Source organism: Pteropus medius, unplaced genomic scaffold, assembly GCF_902729225.1.
Source record: "Pteropus medius unplaced genomic scaffold, Ma_sr-lr_union100, whole genome shotgun sequence".
Taxonomy (NCBI): domain Eukaryota; kingdom Metazoa; phylum Chordata; class Mammalia; order Chiroptera; family Pteropodidae; genus Pteropus; species Pteropus medius.
The window spans coordinates 1,172,124-1,193,308 of record NW_024350921.1 but is presented as its reverse complement, the minus strand read 5'-3'; the positions used below and the strand labels follow the sequence as shown (position 1 = coordinate 1,193,308).

Genomic DNA, 21,185 nt, shown 5'->3' with positions numbered 1-21,185 from the left:
GGGCTGCAGGCCTTTCTTCTGGTTGTACCAGCTGCAGGATGGATATAAATGGTCCCCAGGGAATGTTTCCCTCCAATGATCCTGGCTCATACTTGTGATCTCCCATGACCTTTTATCCTTTCTACTCAAATGATGTGAACATCCAATCACATAACAAGATTTCTAAATATTGTCATCCATAATAATTGCCTGAGTTGAAACTAGCATTCACATAGCAGCGTAGAAGTGTTTCCTTGGAACTTTTGAAGCCCTTTGATCTAATGTGGGCCATTAGTATATGTATGTATTTAATGGAGTCCTGTAACAGAAACAACCTCTGAATCACAGTCCCCAAGCAGGATGATATATCTCTGGCATCACAATAAATCACAAAAGATTTGGGAATTTAGCTTATGAGAAAGTGTACCTTAAAAAATGAAAATGTGATTTTTGTGGAGGACATTAGGGTCATCACCTAGGGCAAGGCTGGTCTTATATCCCCTACCCCAAATCCTGCCCTGGAAGGTTCTGGAAGACCTGAGACTTGACTGTGTGTCTGTTGCCTCACAGAGCTGAGAGCTTAATGAAGTTGTAGAACGAGCCTTTTGGGTGAAGGAGCAGGCAGAGATCTCCAGATTTAGTGTATTATCCCACTTTTTCAGATGTAGAACAGAGGCTGGGAGAGAGGAAGTCACTTGTTCTTCAGTGGCAGTGGCCTCCCTGCACCACAGCGGGGCGCCAGCACCCTCTCCACAGGTCAGCAGATCCCTTAGCATCTGGTCCACACTGGGTGATGGATCAGCAGATAGCAGCAGAAACGGCTCCATCATAAGGTGCGAGCATCATGGTCACAAGAGGATCCAGTAGGAGGGAATCCTTACAACTGATACTGCACACTAATTTTTATACATTTTTACAATATTCATATTTTGACTCTTTCCTTCTTTGAAATCTGCATTGTACAACCCCTGCCCCTGAGTTTCGTAATGATATCTCAGTGAAAAATCTTTGTCTATAAAATGTCAGCACCCGTAGTATTGTTGACTCAATGATTTTGTTTTTATAGTTAAAAGTTCTTAAAGTCTAAACTAGCTTTATTTATTTATTTATTTATTTTCAAAAAGACGGTCCTCAGCAAAAACCTAGAGCCCTTTTCCTAGAGAGCAGCCTTACAAAAAATCTTGTAGTGGGTGAATGTTTTTTCGTGTGAATGGAATTGCATGCTTTTTTCTTTGTTTGTAGCCAGAGAGACTTGTTTCATTTCAACAAGAAACATTTTGCTATCTGAAAAGCTGCTTTCTGCAAGTTCGAAGTTATAAATAGGAGCAGTATTTTTAGTACTGAAATCTCCTGATGTATTTACAATAAAATTCTGTCTTCAGATATTCAACTACTAAGTTTTTTGGAGCCTCAGCTTTTCTCCATAAAATAAGAGACTTGGAATAAGAAACTTTATATTTATTTATAAAAGGCTTTACAGATCTAGGATTTGAAAACAACACATCTGTGTAAAAGGGACAGACACCTACATCTTGTCTCACCTTCCCACATGTGGGAGGAAATACTCCCTGTCCTTTAAATGCTGCTCAGTTGTGTTGAAACTCTGGTGTGCAAGCAGTCACGAAGCAAAGAGACAACCCATAGGAATCTCTAAAGAGTATCTATTATTACGTGTAAGGCACACTCACCCATCGAGTCAACAAATATTTATAGTCTCTATGGATGCTAGGCTCTTCATCTAAAAATTTCTTTGTGTCTTTGGGAACCCAGTAAATAAGTGTACTTCTAGAGGTTGTAGAGGAGGAAAAATAATTTTCCCTCTGCCCTTGTGAGTTTTCAGCTGAGACTCCTGTTATAAAAGGCTAACAAGAATAAAACAGTTTATTGACATGTATACCTTATGTATACGTGAAAGAGACCAGGGGATAATGGTATCTCTCCAGGGTGGCTTAGAATTCAGATGAAATACCGGTTTTTTGTTTTGTTTTGTTTTGTTTTGTTTTGTAGGGAAAGGGGAGAGGGAATATAGCCTCTTAAGAAAGAGTACATGGTTTCTAGGGAAGAATGATGGGCCCTTAGAATAAATGGGAGGTGAGATAGTTTGTGACAAAGTGTCTAGTGTCAATTTCTAGTCTCCTCTCCTGTGATGAGTCAGTCTTTTCTGGTTGATGAAACTCTAAGAGAAAAGATTCATGACAGTTGAGTTCCTTTTGTCTTTATGCAGCTAAGGAGAGCTCAGAGAAAGCCTGTCCCTGCATTTGCTGATTTTCAAATGCCTACAGTTCAAAATAATCAGTGTATCAAAGTGGCAGATTTAGGGGTGACATGTCTTGCTACGCTTTAGGATCATGACAAAGATGTTTCTAAAAACAGGAGTTGGAAATGAGACGTGCATTTGCAAATGTATATTTTGTTTAATATTCTTGAATTTATCATACTGGAAACAGATAGAAATCTGACCACAACCAAACCTAGAAATAAAGGGAGCAGAATTTACAACACTAACCTTCATCCAAGGATCTTTATCCATTTCTACTGCTCTTTGATCTTGAGTAAGTTCTAAAAGCTTTTTAAGTTTCCATTTATCTGTCCAAAGGTCACTTTGAAAAAGCACGCTTGTGCAAATCTTATTTAATAAGAGTTCACTCTGAGAAAATCTCATCAGCTGCTTCCAGACTGTTCACAGATAACTGTTTCTGTGGTTTCCTAGAACTTCCTCAAGGGGCAAGAGCAAAATCTATTGTACATGCCTCTGAATCGCCATACTTCCTACAGCCTCTGAGCTGCTACAGTTCTTATTACCAACCTCAAAACTTGAAAACATTTTCAAGAGACTTTAGCTTAAAACTTAGTGTGTGCTACATTATGCCCTGCCTATCTTTGACCTATGTCTTCATTCATCCATCCTTCCATTATTTATTTGTACAACTAAACATCAAGTATTTATTTAACTTTTTGAGAATCTACTATATGCTAAGCATTTGTTTTTGCAGGAGGTACACAGATAGACCATAAGAATCTTGCCCTTGAGAACTTCATAGAATGATAGAATAGATAGAATAATAGCAATAAATAACATTTACTGAGTGCACACAATGAGACAGGTTCTTACAAATACACTGTATCGGTCATCTCATTAAATATACCTTAAACATTATACTTAGTATAATATATAATATTCTTAATATCTTAAAAGTATAGATGTCATTAGTATAGCCTATTTCACAAATAAGGAAGCAAAGTTATGCTTCCTTATAAAGACAGCAAAGTTATGTAACTTGCCCAAGTTCACACAGCTAGTCAATATTTGAATACAGGTAACTTGACCCCAGAGACTTTACCTTAAACAGTGTGCCATAGAATTATGATGATGATGATGATGATGATGATGATGATGATGATGATAACAATGATGGTGATAATGGTGATAGTAATTGTGATAGCAATGATGGTAATTTAGGTGATAATGGTGATGATGATGGTGATTATCATAATGGATGATGGTGATGATCATAATGATGATGGTGATGATGGTGATGAAGAATGGTAATGATAATGATGGTGGTGATGATATGATGGCAATGTTAATTATGATGTCAACATGAATTTAGAGCTTTCAGTATGTTTTTTTTACTTGCTATTAACCAAAAATCTTATGTGAGTATGATTTCTCCAGTTTAGGCATATGAAATGTGAGACTCAAAAAAGTTAATAAAGTTGATCAAAAACTATTCACTGACAGAGCTGAAACTGGAAGCAAAGTCTCTTTCCACTCCTCTAGGCTGTGCATGCATGACCATGAGAGTGCCTCAAATGTGATAGAAGCCACAGGAGAAATAAACACCAAAGGCTGTGGAAACTCAGAAGTGGGCATCAGGAGGAGACAGAGGCCTTGGCAGAAAGGGAGGGCTCCGGAGGCCCTGACAATGACGTTAGCATCTGCACTAAGATGAGGAATCTTCCAAAGGTTGAGCAGAAACAAATGAGAGGATCTGAGTTTTATTTTAACAGGATTTCTCCAGTTGTCTTGAGAATGAACCCTAGGGGAGCAAGGATAAAAACAGACATGCAAGTTAGAATGCTCTCATAGCAATCCAGACAAGAGGGGACGCTAGTGTGACTCAACGTGGTGACCGGAGAGGTGGGAAGAAGTGGTTAGATTCCAAGAATATTTGAATTCCGGATATATTTTGAAGGTAGAGCTAATGTTATCTACCTGAAAGACCAGATTTGGAGGGTGAGAGAGAAGAAAGAATCTAGGTTAACTGTAAACTTTTTTCTCTGAGACACTGGAAGAATGGAGTTGCCTTCAGAAAGTGTTTCTTTGGCACAGACAAGGAAGTTTGTAGAGAAAGGGGTTTAGAGAAATGTTTACCAGGAACTTTGGAGATGGTAGGCTTAAGGAGTCTATTAGACCTCCAAATGAAAATGTCAGACAGTTAAATATTCAGGTTTGGGTTTTAGGGAGGAAGCTCAGATTAGATATATAAAGGTTAACCATCAGCCAGTAATAGATCTGTGTATATAATTAAGGTAATACTGGTTGCTACTATAGAGAAACATGGCTCCTAAGGGACAGGGCTGAAACTTAAATCCCAAACTATAGTGGCTTAAATTAATAATTTTTTTTTCATTTTTTTAAAGTCTGATCTACAGCGGGAATGAGGATAAGCTTGAGGGAAGGACTCATGGTCATTCAGGGACATAAGCTAACAGAGGCTGGCTGGTGGGCACCATCACCCCACTGGCATGGAATATAAAAAAATGATGTCCATGAGGAATTTTCGAGGAGTACAGATCACTTCAGCTCATATTCCATTGACAAGAAACAGACTAGTGGTCACAATTATTTGAGAGAAGAACTTGGAAATATAGCCTCTGGGCAGATTTTTCTCTCAAGCAACAACTCAGCACTGAGGAAGCACTACTCTTTGGCAGTGAGCTGGACACATCTTCCAGGGAAGATGTGGAAGGAGAAAAGAAGAGGTACAAGAGGTACAGCGTGGAAGGAGAAAAGAAGAGGTACAAGGACTGAGATAGGATATGCTAACATGTGCAAGTTAGGGAGCTGATGAAGATTATAAAAAAGATTAAGAGTGAACATTAAGAAAATTAAAGGAAACTTAAAAAAGTGCCTTGCCCGAGAAATCAAATAGAGTATTCCATGGACTAGAGAATGAATAACAGTATCACATGCTACAGATGGGTCAAGTTTAACTTGAGGACTAAGACAGGGCCTTTGGTTTAGAAACATGGAGATTTGGGGATCTTGAGAAGAACAATTTTGATAGAGCTCTAGATAGAGAATCCTGACAGGTTCAAGAGAGAAGTAGGTTAAGGAAGTTGGAGAAAATGAGTACCATCAATTTCAAAGAATTTTACTGTATGGGGAAAGAAATGAATAGGGCAGTAGCCAGAGGGAAACATGGGGTCAAAGAAAGAAAAAACTGGAGAAATAGCAGCATATTTGCACAGTGATAGGAACAACTCAATGAAAAGGAAAATAAATGAATGACTTAGAAGAGAAAAAGAAAAATTGTTGAACCACTGCTCTGGTTAAATGGCAGATCAAGGCATAGGAGTTGGCTAGGAGCAAGGACAAAGCCACAACCATAGGAACAGACCAAGGTCACAGATACAGATTGGTGAGCATTTGTGATGAGAACAGTTTAATAAGTTCTGGTTTCATCGCTTCAATTTTTCAGTGAGAGTGAGGATGGGGAAAGAGATAATGGAGATGTAAGGAGAAACACAAAACACAAAGTTCGTCAGGTAGAATGGAAGAGATCAATAACCACGTGTATAAAATGGAACCAGTCAGCTCGGTTGTGTGATTTCTGTATCTACATTTTCTTGTACAGGTGCAGGAGTGCAGTGAGCAGAGATCCGATTAACCCACACTGTGGTTACACAAGGCATATAGGAAGGAGGAAGGCAGTTGAGGGACTGTGCAAGGGGGTGTTAGAGTGTTATAATGGTGGACCATGACATTTAAGTCAGGTAGGATCAACAGATTACAGTTGCCATGGAGGCAAACACTGCTGAAGTTGAGGTATTAGATGGAGTGAACTGGAAAGATAAGGGCAAATCAGAGTGTGCAATGTTTATGAATTTCTTTATTTTAACATGTATCTTAGTTTATGAGAAAAAGGCTGTAAAAGGTTAATGTAATTAATGTGTGAAATGCGTTTCTACATTGATTTATTCGTTCAACAAATGGTTATTTGAGTTTTTTAGACATTGTGACAAACATGCACAATTGTACAACATGAAGTATTTTAACTAATGGAGCTTCTTCTCATGGAATGGCATAAAGCTTCCATGCTAACTCAAGCTTGAAGAAAGTTCTGACTCCAGAAGAAAATGAACATCCTATAAGATGTTGGTCTTGTAAACTCAAATTTATTAACTAATGTAGATCATAAGTGGTTTTTGCACAGGGACTCAGCACCAGATTTCTTCAGAATTCTATACTTGAGTAAAATGTTCAATTTGTATTAAATAGTAACTTATCCCAAATATGAGCATATACATTTCAAGAACCATAAAAATTTAGAGCAAGATTCGAATACCATAAAGTGCTAAACTCATTTAAATATTTTCAAATAATTTTCAATGCTTAATCTGAGTTAAATTCACCCAGGCTGTTAAAATAAAAATAAAAATCACCCTGACCTTGCCCTAGGAACCTACTTCCTTCTGAGTCATAAACATTGCTTAGAGGTGGTTTTGTCAATTCTGGAATTCTGAGGGATATTATGAGGAGCCCTTAATTAGTTGCTTAGAAGATAATGCTTGGCTGTCTTCCTGTCTTCATTTATGACACCCACATATCACTGTCCCCACCCACTGATGTGTGTACTTCCCGTCTAGGATGTGAGCTTATGAAGCAGATGCAATGGGGTTTGGTAAATGGTGGCGCTGAGTCAGCGCTCAGCCAGTGCTTGAATGAGTGGAAATTCAGTGAATGGCCTTGATTTGCTGCCTAGTCATTTCCTGTTTCATTCTCAGAGTATTCTTTATCATTCTGTTTGTCATGTTTGCTCCTTGCAGTTTCACCTAAACTTTCCTTCAGTCTTTTCCACGTGCTTTTCTCATCCTTAAAACATGTCCAAATTAAGAAAAGGAAATTTAGCCATATAATATTCAGGTCCTAGCTTAGAACTGGCTTTTCTGGCTTTTTCTCCTCAGGAGTCTTAGGAGCAACCTCACAAATTGTCTATCCCACTCATGGCTTCCCTCTGCCGGGATAGATCAAATACTTTCCCTTTTATCTCTCTAAGCTCTTCTGGGTGGACTGGTAATTAAATTAACATCAGCCAGATTAACAGGAGAAAATAACAAAATTTATTATGTATGTACACACAGATGTCCCTTAAAACTATGGAGTCTGAGAACATATTGAGCAGTTAAGGTTCATATGACATCTTGAGCTAAGGAGAAAGAGGTGAGTGTCGGGGCAGGGTGGGCATGCTGTAGTTTGGGACATTAAAGGGCAGGCAGGCAATTCACGTGGAGAAAGAAAAGCAAATGTTTGGTAAATAAATATTCATTTGACCATCTTGGGACACAGAGAGGACTTCCATCGAAAGTTACTTGCCTGTCTCCCACGCCTTGTTTCTATTAAACTATAGTTACATAAGATGACGGCTCCCTTCCTGGAGCAGGACCTCTGCCTAAATTTTTTAGGCAGTAAGGGTCAAAGGTTTTTCCTGAGTCTTGTTTCTTGAAAATAACCAGATTAAAATAATCAATATCTCAAAAGACGTATTTTGAGGGTGGCAACTCTGCGTGCTCTCACCTCCTTGGGTGAACGTGACCATGCGGAATATCAATGACGCCTCATTCCAGCGGTCACTTCTGTGACTGTGGAATCAGTCTTCTTTAAGCTATTGATGGGTTTTGCAGAATAGCCTTCTTTTTGATCATACAATTAGCAAAATAATAGAAGTTTACAATGTCATACAGTGGATTCTTCAAAGAAGCACTGTTTGGTGTGTCATTAGGTTTGCCTGCTGTACAAATCTATTGTGCAGCAAATGACAAAAGTTATCTCAAGTAAACTGGAGGTGAGCACAGATTCAGGCATGGTCACCAGTTGAGATTCTCTGAATATTCCCTTCTGATCCCAGAGTAAATGCATCAGCAGAGAACAGCTTCCCTTTGCTCTCTTCTTGTCCCTGGGAGAGCGGGGGCAACATTAAAGCTTAAGTTTAAGACATCAGCTGACTAAATTGAAAGGAAATGAAAGGATCGATTTCTGTGAAAACCTCAATGAAAAGTGTAAAAGCAATAACATACCACAATGGAGATGAATACTAATGCCTTTATGTTATGCTTTCCAATGGAGCTTACTGCAAAGCATCCTTCAGAAAATGAAACATTTTCCATTCAAAATGCAAGATCTCCAATCCTAAAATGTAATCGTTATTTCAATAATGTCTCTATGGCTGCTTGAGATCCAGGACTGTGCACTCCTGGTCTCAGAGGAAAATACTGTGCCTGGCATAGTAGGACATCACATGTGATTGCAGATGAGTCATACCTTAAGAATAGAAAAGTTAGATCATAACTTTATGATGACAATGGGACATAAAGAATTATGAACTTGATCAACATAAAAGCAGGACCATAGGAAATCAGGACAAAGCCAGTTTCTACCATCTCACATGAGAGTTTCCTTAAAGAAAACTGGGAATTAATGCAGAATGACACTATACATCACTTCTAATGTGATTAATATGCTGTTTACATGTTAAGTTTTTTACATTTTTAGTAACAGTATATATGTCCTGTTTATGTCACAATCTCAGACAGAGAACATTTTGTTCATTCTGTGTTTAGAGAACTGAAATAATTCATATACACCTTTTGCAAAGATACCTGACATGGCTTTTTCACAGATTGTGTTTCAATTCTCAAGAAAGTTTTACTCCTCAAAACTACTTTTAAATGTGTATTTTGCGATATGCATTTAATATATTTAATGCTCTTCTAGGTTAGGATACAGATTTAATTTTATGAATACTATAATAGCTTTGAAGAAATAACTATAAATTAGGCAACCTAACAGGTATGCAGTTGCCTATAATAGAAGTAATGACACTGATACTGATGGATGCTACCTTCCTATTATATTGTAAAAGTGTATGTCCAACAATATAGAAAAACATACTGTCAACATCCAAAGAGAGATCAATTGATGTAGGGCAGCATGGCATCATCAACATAAATGGCTCAAATGTGCATGATCACTGGCCCTGGGCATAAAATTTCCCATTTCCTGAGAATTCTATCAGGGAAGTAAAGTCATCCTTTTATAAATATTCCCTCTTCTGAAATAATTGATCAACTATTAGCCTAATTGTTTATCAGTACTTATTCTATTCCTTTGATGAGTCAACAAAAATTTTATACTCATCCTTTTTATATTTTTTTCTTGAATTTTTCTTTAACTTTATAAGTGCAAATATCTTTTTTATCCTAGAATTAGTTGGGGAAAAAAGTGTTGTACACAATCAAATGCGTGTGCAAAAGAATGAATAGCAAGGAAAACACAGTGGCTATCATGTGGGTGCATGGTACTTACATCAGTCCATATGTGGGCACAGTTCTACAGTTTCCTAGACTTTAATTTCTTCTCCATTTTTGAAACTGGAGCAATAGTGTCTACATTAGAGCGCTGCTGTCAGGACTGACTGTAAAAACGTGTGTTGAGCACCTACACATGGATGGGAGACCACTTTGGAATACCAGATGCTGTAGACGCACTAAATAAATACAAACCATCCTCCTTACATGGTCCCCGGAGGTCCCTGCACCCCCCCAAATACTCTGTGTCACATAATGCAATGCCCGATGATCATCTATATTGGTCAGTAACACTCGGGTTCTATATGAATCCCAGGGAATCATAAGAATGTATATTTAGACTAGACCTCATGTCATCCACCAGTCTGAACTGGTGTGGTTAAGAAATGGAATTCTTTGTCTTTATGGACCCTAGGGACATAAATTGTCAATGAATAAAAATTAACTTGTGCTCGTACTTGTGTTTTTCTAATTACTTAGGCATTTATGGAAAAAAGCAGAAGGAAATAAAAATAGTGGGCAAGGGGTAATGGGCCAAAGCACCAGTCTATGCCATGTATTCAACCGACCATTTTCCTTTGATTCTATAGGTACATTGGACATTAAGAATGGCAAACCCAGGATGTGGTTCCATAGTGTAGCAGTTAGCATGTCTGCTTTACATGCAGAAGGTCCTGAGTTCACGTTCCAGTGGAGCCACAGTCCATAGTCTATGGCCATGCCACCCTGAAAAAGCCCAATGTCTGATCTCGGAAGCTAAGCAGGGTCAGGTCTGGTTAGTATTTGGATGGGAGACCACTTTGGAATACCAGATGCTGTAGACGTAAATAAAAAATGAAATAAAGAAAGAGAGAGAGAGAGAGAAAGAAAGAAGACTAATTTCAGTTCTATCGGACCTAATTTCAGGTCTTTTTAGGTATAAATTCAGGCTTATTCAGCTTTGAGTTCCAGATTAAATTCATGTCTACTCATATGTTTCCAACTGTTTGAAAGCATTGACACCATTTCTAAGCTAAGGAAATAATTGTTCAATTACCCAGGAACCCCGTGTAATCCTTGAAGTTAAAGGTTAGCAAAAACGATGTCCAACAACAATGCATCAGGAGTACACACACTAGAGCCATCAAAAGGGCTGCCTGTGGAAAGTGACGCTGGGCCTGAAACTTTCTCAGATGCTCGTGTTTAGCAGCTACGTCACGGTTATGAAGCAGATGATCCTGGCTTAGAAACTGGAACCAAACGAATCACTGAAACTGAAAGGGCTCAGATGCCTTTTTAGTAATACTTCTCATGGGATGTGACAGTCCCCAAAGTACTAAATAGTAGAAGAAAACAGGAAGTAAAATGTCCACATGCCAGTTCTAGGAAACAGTATCTTCAACCCCTCTCCTTTCATAAACTAATCTCTGGATAGCTGATGGGAAAAGAAAGAGATTGATAAAGAAAGAGCTGGTCTTCTTCTTACAAGGAAAAATTACACAGATATGTGTATGCGCACACACACACACACACACTTGCACAATCTTTTCCATTCCAACATTTGCATTTAAAAGAGATTGAGGTCCTAAAAAATGCATGGACTTGCTCAGCCAAGTAAAGAATTCTGGCCTTGTAGCTTGTAGCTGGGTCTCTTCCCATTCAGCTTAATAGCCCTGGTAGCTCAATGGTTCAAACAGGTCAGTATCTATTTAGGATGGACTGAGAAGTCAATGAATATGTGACATAAATAAAGATACTACATAAATAAAACAATCACAGACATTGAAGCATAATGAGATTTCATACTACTGGATTGTCATTATGAAATATTATGTGTTATCAAGGTAAATGAGATTCAGGAGGAAAGAGCTAAGGGCAGAAATGAAACTCAAATGATATTTCTAATCCCAGAGAATGTAGGAACAACCAGGCCTATCCTCTTGACCTACAGAAAAGAAAGAATTATGAAAAGTTCTTGATTTTCCATGAACATGTAGGCTCATTCAGAAGTTGAAATCAAATCTAGCTAAACTCAAGAAACTTTAGTTTGCAACACACTCACACGCAGCTCAGCCATGGCCTGAGTTCTCTGCAGGAAAGTCAGGCAGGGCCTCTGCTGACACCAGCACCTGCTGCCTCTCGTGCCCTATTTTCTGGAATCACACAAGCTTGCCTGCTCTCTTAGGAAAAACAGCTGCAGAAAGGAGGCTTCTGTGACTAAGCATAACAGTCCCCATGGATGAAGCCCAGACCAAGGTCAGTTGTGATAAGAATCTCTATAGTTGGTGATCAGCAAGGAACAAAATTAGGAAATAAATCTCAAACCAATTTTTCCACCTCTTCTATATATATTCACTTAATGATGTCATCACTAGTTTTTTAAACTTTGGGGACCCGTCAAATGATGGAAAAAATTTTAATTATACGAATAAACAAATTAATAGGAAGAAAAGGTTATGTCGATTATCATGTTTTTTTCTAAATTACCTGTATAAGTCACTTACTTTCCCATTTAATTTGTCTGGTGGACACTTAACCTCTGATATAACCCTGATAAAGGCAGTCACCCTCCATACGACTCTGGCTTTACGTAAGGTCTGCGTTTTCAATTGTATTCAAGAACATTATACACATTTTTAAAGTTACTTATTTCTTCATCAGTCCTGTATGTTTATGTGTTTTGTCTTCCCCTTTATATTTTTGTAAAAAAAGGTAAGGAAAGTAAAATTATCCCTTGGGCTGGGCAGACTCTGCCATATGCTTTTCATAGACTTTTCCTCACGTTATCTCTGTATCCTCTTTTTCTTCCTTCTTTCTCCTCTGCTCCTCTCTGTCTCTCTCTGTCTCTCCCCTTTCACGTACACAAATACACAATGCACACCCATACACACACAAACCTCAGTTTGAAGCCATGTATAGAGAATTAAATGATCCCACCTCATGATAATAAACTGATATCTAGCTCACTCTGTTGATCTAGTTATCTACCCACCCATCTCCATCCCCATAACTTTTTCACATCTAAACAAGGAGGCATGCTTTCTTTTCTTTAGAATCTAGTCCAAGTCCAATCTGCCCCAGGTTGTTACTGCACTTTCAGCTGGTCAGAAAGTGCTCTCTGATGACTCTCAATTTCTTTATGTCATTAACATCATTTTCCATGATCCTAGAGAAGAAATATTACAGGATTTAGGCTTGTAACAATAACAAAGAAAACCTGGAAATAAGGCTACAAGGGAAAAAAGGATATACCCATTTACCTTAAAAGAGTGGGTAAGCTGTGTTTACAGGAACAGTCATTGGCTTATATTTAAATCATTTTTAACAATTGATGGGGCTCGCTGCCTGATTCGTAGTTAGACTGAATGTGAAGGCAACCAAAATATATGAGTTATTTTGGCTCACTCGCCCTGTGTATATTCGACTCAAAGTAAGAGTTGGGTTACTTTTGGCAAACGTGTCTACAACACAGTCCAGTTTTCACTATTTAAGGACCATTCTTATAAACCTATTCTTAAGATCTGTTTAATTCCCAGGCATCAGACAAAGCTGTAGAACCAGTTCATTTATTAGGCTGTAACAAGAAGACAAGAGCCTACCTTTATAAATCTTTTTATTAGGTTATGCAATTGTCTCTGTAAGTAGACCTACATTCTTCTAATAGTGCCTCGGTTCCACCTTTACAATTAAATTGTTCTCATTTAAACAACCCATGACTTGCTAGTCACAAGATGTTTTATCATTGATTTATAAATGCAATGGCATCCTCTTGATTTCCACCAACATCTTAATGTGTTTCCATCCTGAGATGCGCTTACACTCTGGGAAGTGGGGAACTGCTTCTTCAGGCATGGTTATACCTTGGTCCAAAAGGCCATGCTTGAAATGATGCCAGTTTGAAGGTGTGTTTCTAGTTAGATGTAGTAACACATAAAACGTTAATCTACACACATTTTCTCAAAAATTTTGCAAGTATTATGGTAAATTAACATATCATTATCTATGGAGGTTATGTCTCTAGATATTTGGACATAGAGAACAGGAAAAAACAAATAAATTCGCTGTCTCCATTGAAGTCACCTGAAAGTAAACATAAGAATATCAATAAAAGATTGAGCCATTGACCATGCATTATCACAGGAAAACACATTTGTATTTCTTTACATAGACTAAAGGGTTGACTATTTTTGAGAAGCATATAAAATAACTAAAATCCTGAATTTCTCTATCAATTCTAGAAAAATCTTTAAATTACAAAATGAGAAGTTGGTTTTGAAAAACATAAATGTAATATCCCAAAATTCCTTGCTCTGTTTTCTTTCTGACAGACTCTGTACTTGGCAGAACTCTTACCTGAATTGAGCCAAATGTCTGCTTTCTCTGTACATGCACCTAAGCCTCATGCCAAATAGCACCACTATCGAGATTTGAGATATAATAAACTCACAATATCCCACCACACCTGGGCCCTTAACACTACCAGGATGACAACTGGTTTTTTTTTAGTTTTCTTTCCAATTTTTGGTGTTTTTTTTCAAACCTACTCTACTTTCTTCAAGCATCACCTGCTCCCCCACGCCATTCTACTCTCCTTTAAAAAAAGAAAAGAGACACTATCAATAGGAACTGCCTTACCTACACCAGATTAACCATTGATTTGCTTCCATACTCACTTTTTCTTCTTTCTCTGCTGAAGGGGCCTCGATTCCTTTCTGAATCGTGTTCTTCCATCTTAGCTTCCAGTATCATTCTCTTGGGTCTTGTCAAGAACATCACTGTACTTATTACTCTCTTGCTATTTGCTACTTAATTTCACATCCCTACCAGCAGGTGTTCACGCTTCCTCCATCATCTTCCTCTTAGGGCTTTGGTTGCACATTTTTAGGTTTCCTGGCAAGAGGCCCTTATCTGTTGATTGATACTCATCATTCTGCCCTCTTCTTGTATACTCTCCACGAGCATTCCCACCCCCCTCTCTTGGTGTTCAAATCCAAAAATACTTGCGATATATAAATCTAACACCAGCCCTAAATTCTCTCCTGAATTTCAGATTCATATTTACTTCTAACTGCAATGCCTTCTGAATATCTCACGGGTGTTAAAAGCAAGACAATAGGCCCCAGACAAGACAGCAGTCCCCAATTTTTGGGTACCAGGGACCGGTGCTCCTATGAGAATCTAATGCCTGATAATCTGAGGTGGAGCTGAGGCGGTGATGCTAGTGCTGGGGAGCAGCTGCAAATACAGACAAAGCTTCACTTTCTTGCTCACCACTGATCTCCTGCTGTGCAGCCTGGTGCTTAACAGGCTAGGAACTGGTACTGGCCTGCATCTCAGAGTTTAGGGCCCCTGACCTATGATATGTCTCCCATCACCAATTTGAGATTTTACTGAATTACAGTTTTGACTCTCTGTGAAATGGGATTTTAAGCCAGTTAATCAAGAATCACCTAACCATCACTAATTAGGAAATTTGCCCAACAGATTCCTGCTATCCCCTAAAGGAACGTGACCTTGCCATAACCATTCCACTTTTTAGTCCAGTATAACTTCCTTGTTCCTGTTTCCTTCCACTTATAAAAGTCCTCAGAGCTCCTTTTTATCTGCTAGACTGGATGCTGCCTGATTTGAATTGATTTTTGCTCAAATAAATTCAAAATATTTAACATATCTCAATTTATCTTTTAACACAGATAACTCAATATTTTTAGGATAAAATCTATTGAATTCTCAAAAAAATGACATAGATGATAGAGACTCTGTTCATCCCTCTGGCGACCAAATCAAAGTTGTGACGGAAACAAGGAGCAGCAGCAAGGAAAAATCACCTGGGATGAACAAGCCATACAACTAGAGAGAAACCCAAGAAATCGCCTTGCAATGGCAGCAAGTAGGGCGATGCAAGGATGTGGGGCTGCCCAGTCTCGAGCAATTAAGTGAGACAGAGGCTGTGGCAGCGGCAGAAGCCTCTTAAAGGGGCCACGTCCACAAGTGGATTTTTGTGGTGACAGACCATCTTGCTCTGAGTACCAGTGCTGATTCGGCTGCACACAGGGGACACCAGGGGCTTACAGGGAGACATTGTTGGAGTGAGGGCCCAGGCGAGACCCGCTGTACAGAAAGCCAGCAGTATCCATTGTTCCCTGTTGAGCCCTTCCCCGACCAGTGCACCAGGCACAGCACCACCATAGCTGTGATGTCATCAAACTGGATAACAGAGGTCGCTCTGCCCAGAGGATTCCCCAAAACCCTGCCTCTGCTAACTCGCGGCCCCACTCAAGCCACATCCTGGTATAGCCTCAGCGAGTCAGGCGCTCCTTGCTGAGCAGTGCCTAGACTCACACTGGAGGCAGCTGGCCGTTGTTTCTGGCGTGGCCTTTTGAGGCAACTATAAGCACAGCATCTGTGTATCTGTTGCTAAATTTTAACAAGTGGCCCTGCAGGGGTAGAGGCTTGGTCTAAATTTGGCTTGCAGTTGAACTCCTCTCAAGACTGTGCCACTGGTCATCTACTTCACAAATCCACGCTAATAAGACCAGGAGACTTAGGAGCTTTGCTTAGTACATAGAAACAAACATGGAAAGGCAGCCAAAATGGGAAGAGAAAGAAGGAGAAACCATATGAGAGAATAGAACAGAGATCCAGCTATAATGGAGTCAGGTAAGCTAACAGATGCAAAGTTCAAAACATGGGTTATAAAAATGCTCAATGAACTTTTGGGAAGTGTAGAGAACTTCAAGAAAGAGATAAAAACATAAAAATGGAAATGGAAGTTATAAAAGGGAACCAGTCTGAAATGAAGAACACATTATCTGAGATGAGAAGTGTATTAAATGAAATAAACAAAGAAATAAACAGTGAATAAAGAAGAGGATCAAATGCCTTATCTAGAGGATGGGAAAACCAAGGACACACAATCAGAACAGCAAGAGAAAAGATGCCAAGACTTTAAAAATAATTTAAGGTGAATATGGGACACTATTAAGGGTCCAAATATCTGTCTGATTGGTGTAATTGAAGAAAATCAAGATGTTGAACAGCTGTTTGAAGAAATAATGATGGGAAACTTCCCTAATCTGGTGAAGGAAATGGACATAAAACCCCAGGAAGCTCAGAGAATTCCAAAAATCAGGAATCTAAAGCGGCCCACACCAAGACACATCATAAATAAAATGCCAAAGGTTAAATACAAAGAAAGAATATTAAAAGTATCAAGAGAAAAGCAGATAGTTACATGAAAAAGGAAAAAAGATTTTTAGGCTTCTAAGGGGTTACGAACTGTGGGAAGGTAAATATGTGGGGGACATAAGGGCTATCTTAGCAGGGGTTGTGTTTACAGGTCTGTTTCGGTGCCTACTTTCTATCCTCGTGGCCATAAATCTCTACAGGAGAGGGACTTTATTACAGTCCTCATTTTCAGAAGTTTCTGCTTTTAGTCAGATAGAAATTCTTTTACAACCTCATTTGCCTCTCTAGCTCAAAATAATTCTTATGCCAGAGTGGCATATTTGTGGATAATAGTCACATCCTCTGTATTAGCTAATAAACTGAAAGTGTTTATGTTTATGCCCAAGTTCTTATTTTTGCTACTCTTGGAACAGCACTTTAGTTCTCATCACTCTGGTCCATGTTCTAAACCCTGGACTCCTGTGTGTGTGTGTGTGTGTGTCCTTCCCAATTTACACCATGATGTAATATTTGTGTTGAAAATGCCCTAGTCCTTAATGAGAGCTGATATTACCATCCTCTAGGTGGATTCACTCTAATAATTCTTCTATTATAATTTAAATTTACTTTCCTTAATACTACATATGAATTTCTGAGAAATCGCATACAAAGCAATTAATTATCAAATCATTTTTAGGCACTGGAAAAGATTTGTTATTTAGAGAATATTATACCTCTAATTGTGGCAGTGAACTGTTGAAAGCAGAAGGCAGACATTGATTTTTCTCAAAGAGGAAGTAAATGAATTGGAAAGCTATCTGGGGCTCAGAGCAATACAGCTTATGTTCCAATCTAGACCATGGCCACAGTGCTCTGGAGCACTGTGTGGCAAGAACCACTGCAAAGTTACACTGTGAGTGCCAGACACACATATAGCAGCTGCCACTGTGAGGGCTGTGGCTTCAGCCAGTGCCCTGTCCCTGGGGTTTCTCCGTCAAGCATCAGCATCCATCACAGAGTTGATTATCCAAGAGACTCTCCTCCACATGGGACCCCACAGTTTCCATGGAGAGATTTGGACTTTACCTCCTATTCCAAAGACACAGAACGGTGCAGTCCTCCCCAGGACCATCCTTGGGTGCCTGAAAAGGAGGATTATGGGAGACAGATGCTGGTCAGCCAAAAACTGACAAATATTAACTACGACTTCATTCATAATTAATGAATTTCAAATTAATTCAAGATGGAGCTGAATTCTTTTACCTATAAGATTGGCAAACATTAAAATGTCCACAGCGAGTATTGTGACTAAGAGTGCTGAAAAGTAGTCTCCCCATCTGTGGGTTGACATGAAAACTGATTTAATTTATTTAGGGGGCAATCAGGTAATTTCTATAAAACTTAAAACTGTCTACTCTCTTTGAACCCACAATTGACTTTCTAAGACTCTACCTATAGCTATCCTAACACATACCTGCAAAATGGATTTGCAAGAATGATCTTGGCAGCATTGTTTATAAAGCAGAAGACAGAAGAGAAACAATTTAAATTAAGTGTTTATCAATAGAAACAGTGTCAAGTAAATTACGCTACCTACAAACAATAAAACAATAAGTAGCTTTTAAAATGCTGTAGATATGAAACGATCTCCAAAAAATTTCTTGTGTTAAAAAAGTAAGTTGCAAAACAGCATGCACAGTGTACACCCACTGGTTAAAGTAAAAATGTTACAAACGAAAGGTTGGATAGAAGGGAAGCACATATAACATCTGTGTGTTTATATAACCATTGGACATTGTCTTAAAAGATCCACAAGAAACTGTCCATCAATTTTGCTTCTGGAGAGACAGCTGTAGATTGAGAGACCTTTCATTGTAAATCCTATTTACGATTTTTTAAAACATAAAAGTGTATTACTTTTTCAAGTAAATAAAATAAAATAAAATAAAATAAAGGAATTTTACGTTGTATCTCCTCATAAGCTGAATATCCAAAGTCTTATCTTTTATTGAAGGAAATACCTGTAGTCGTAGGTAAGCGAATAGTCAGTGTTTAAGCAAAGGTAGATTATTGCAAAATCCATAATAATCACAAGCACTTAATACTAGTCATATAAATTAAATTTTATAACTTACATGGTGTTTACTGACAGGAAACTCCACTTGAGAAACTTGAAAACTGGGAATCAGAGAAGTTAAGTCACGGAGACATCAGATCCAGCCAAGTCAAGGTGGGTCAAGAATTTCCGTGAGCTTTGCAGATTCCTAATCAGATTCCTAGTTCCTCTTTTGTCCCAGGTACTACTGATCTGAGGGATCAGCTTTTTCTATTTTCTACCTAAGATTTAACACAAGCTCCATTAGAATAAATTGTGTTGTTTCCTGCAATACTGATGAACTGATTTCCACGTAGTTTTGCAAAGAGACTTGGCACCGATGGACAAAAAGAAATGACTCCTCCCACTGACCCATTTCTTAACAGATTAATAAACATCAAGGAATTTTAATTTAAAATTTTTGTTTAGTGAATTCCATATAATTTTTTGCTGTCAAATCGAGGACCAATTTTGAAATCTAAAGTATTGGGAGTAAATTTTGTTATTACAGATACAAAATGTTAGAAGTTGGATATTTAAAGCTGTCCTTGAGAATATTTATTGAATTAACTGTAAGAAAAGAGAAAATTGAGTTCATCATTTTGATGATGTGTTTAAGTAATCACATCGAGGAAACACGATGTTTAATTATTTCAAGCTAAAGTTAATAGAATAAGTTATTAAATAATTAAGTTAGCTATATTTAGTCTTCCTGATACCCACAAGTAAACATGATAGGAGCAATTCATCTAGAGAAAAAGGGCAATTGAATAGCTTTGGTGATAGCATTTTCTTGTTAAGCATCGAAATTTAGTTTAAAATGTGGTACTAAATAGTTTAATAGTGTTTAAAAATTGGTATGAGCTTTATTTTAAACTCTTAACTATAAATGACATAGCCAGATCTAAAGCATTTGAAGTAAAAACACTTTAAAAATGTGAGTAATATTATTTTTGTCAAGTTACTTTTTCAAAAAAATATTTGTTGCTTTAAAATGCTATTGGACTATCTTACTAGCTTCTCACATTCTGTTCTATTGATTGGAAGTGCTATTTTAAGATATTAATCTGTGTCCCTGTCCAATCATTTTATATGGTACCCAAAACAGAAAACACTGGTATTCTACAAACTGTAGGTGAGCAGCGTGTCTGGCTGATATAGTGATTTACATGCATTTAAAATTAAAACTTCTCTAGTCTTCAAGACCCAAAAAAAGGACTTTCTCATCAAATGTTTTAATTTTTGAGTTTGGTGAATATTTTCCCCCTGGATACTCGAGATCACTAAACTATAGTACTGACTTGCCCCCTGCTGTTCTCTGCATGCTGTCATAAATTTTGATCAGTTTTATAAACATGCACAGATGTAGGGCTTTGCATTTCTGTATGAGGCCTTCTCCCAGAATTGCCAGGTTTTGCAAATAAATACACAGGGTGCCCAATGCAATGGAAATCATAGTTAAACAATGGATAACTGTTTTGTGGGAGTGTGTCTCCCTTGCTCCTCTGAGATTCAAATTAAACTGGACACTCCATCCAGAGGAGTAATTAACGGAAAAGTCCCATGAAACGTTACATTAAGATATTGTTGAGGACATTGTTTATTATGTAGTTTCTTTTTCACAAAGAGATGAAGAAGTGTAAAGTTTTTTTTCTTCTGGTCTTAATATCAGGAAGAGTTGGTTGTCTTCTGTGAAATTCATTTGGCTTTCATCCTGGAGAGTCTGCACAGGAGGACTTGATCAGGCTACCCTCTTCATCTCGGCCACTGGAAGGCGGAGAGGCACACTGTGGCCCACACATGTGTAAGAGAGCACACATATGCTGTGCTGATGCATATTTTTAGCCTCTTTTCTGGCTCCATTTTCTCCCCATCTTTGGTTTCCTTTCTTCTTTACTTCTACTTTATTATCTTCTTCTTGGGTTTTGTATCTTTTAGCACTCTTCAAAAGTCTTGGGCACAGGGTGTGTGAAGAACAATAAATAGGCTAAACCTGCAGTCTTACAAAAATAGTTTGATAGCACGATACAGAGTGCTTTGTTTTGAATTCCATCTAAGATGGTTTTTGCAGCTAGAGGCTTATCCATTGCTATTCAGAGATCTGCAAGCACAGGCCCCACTTTGAAGGCCCCATGGCTGCAGCCTGAAACACGGCGGTGGGGTAGGGATTGGTGCGTTTTCATTCTTCATTCAGGAAAGATAATGTCTTAATCGCTACCTGGCTTATTGTATACTCTTTCCTTTGTTATGACCTCTAAAATCATTATTTTGTTCAATTTGTATAAATGTAGCATTTTTATTCAAATAAATGCTCTGCCTTCTGTGCTTTTTTCCCTTTAACCTTTAAGTTATCAGTATGTAGATAATCAATTTT

At 38.2% G+C, this 21,185-nt stretch overlaps 1 pseudogene; it reads left to right on the top strand.

Annotated features, from left to right (window-relative positions):
* Positions 1 to 10,278: 10,278 nt before the first annotated feature.
* Positions 10,279 to 10,394, top strand: LOC120584499 (uncharacterized; annotated as a pseudogene).
* The last annotated feature ends 10,791 nt before the right edge of the window (positions 10,395 to 21,185 follow it).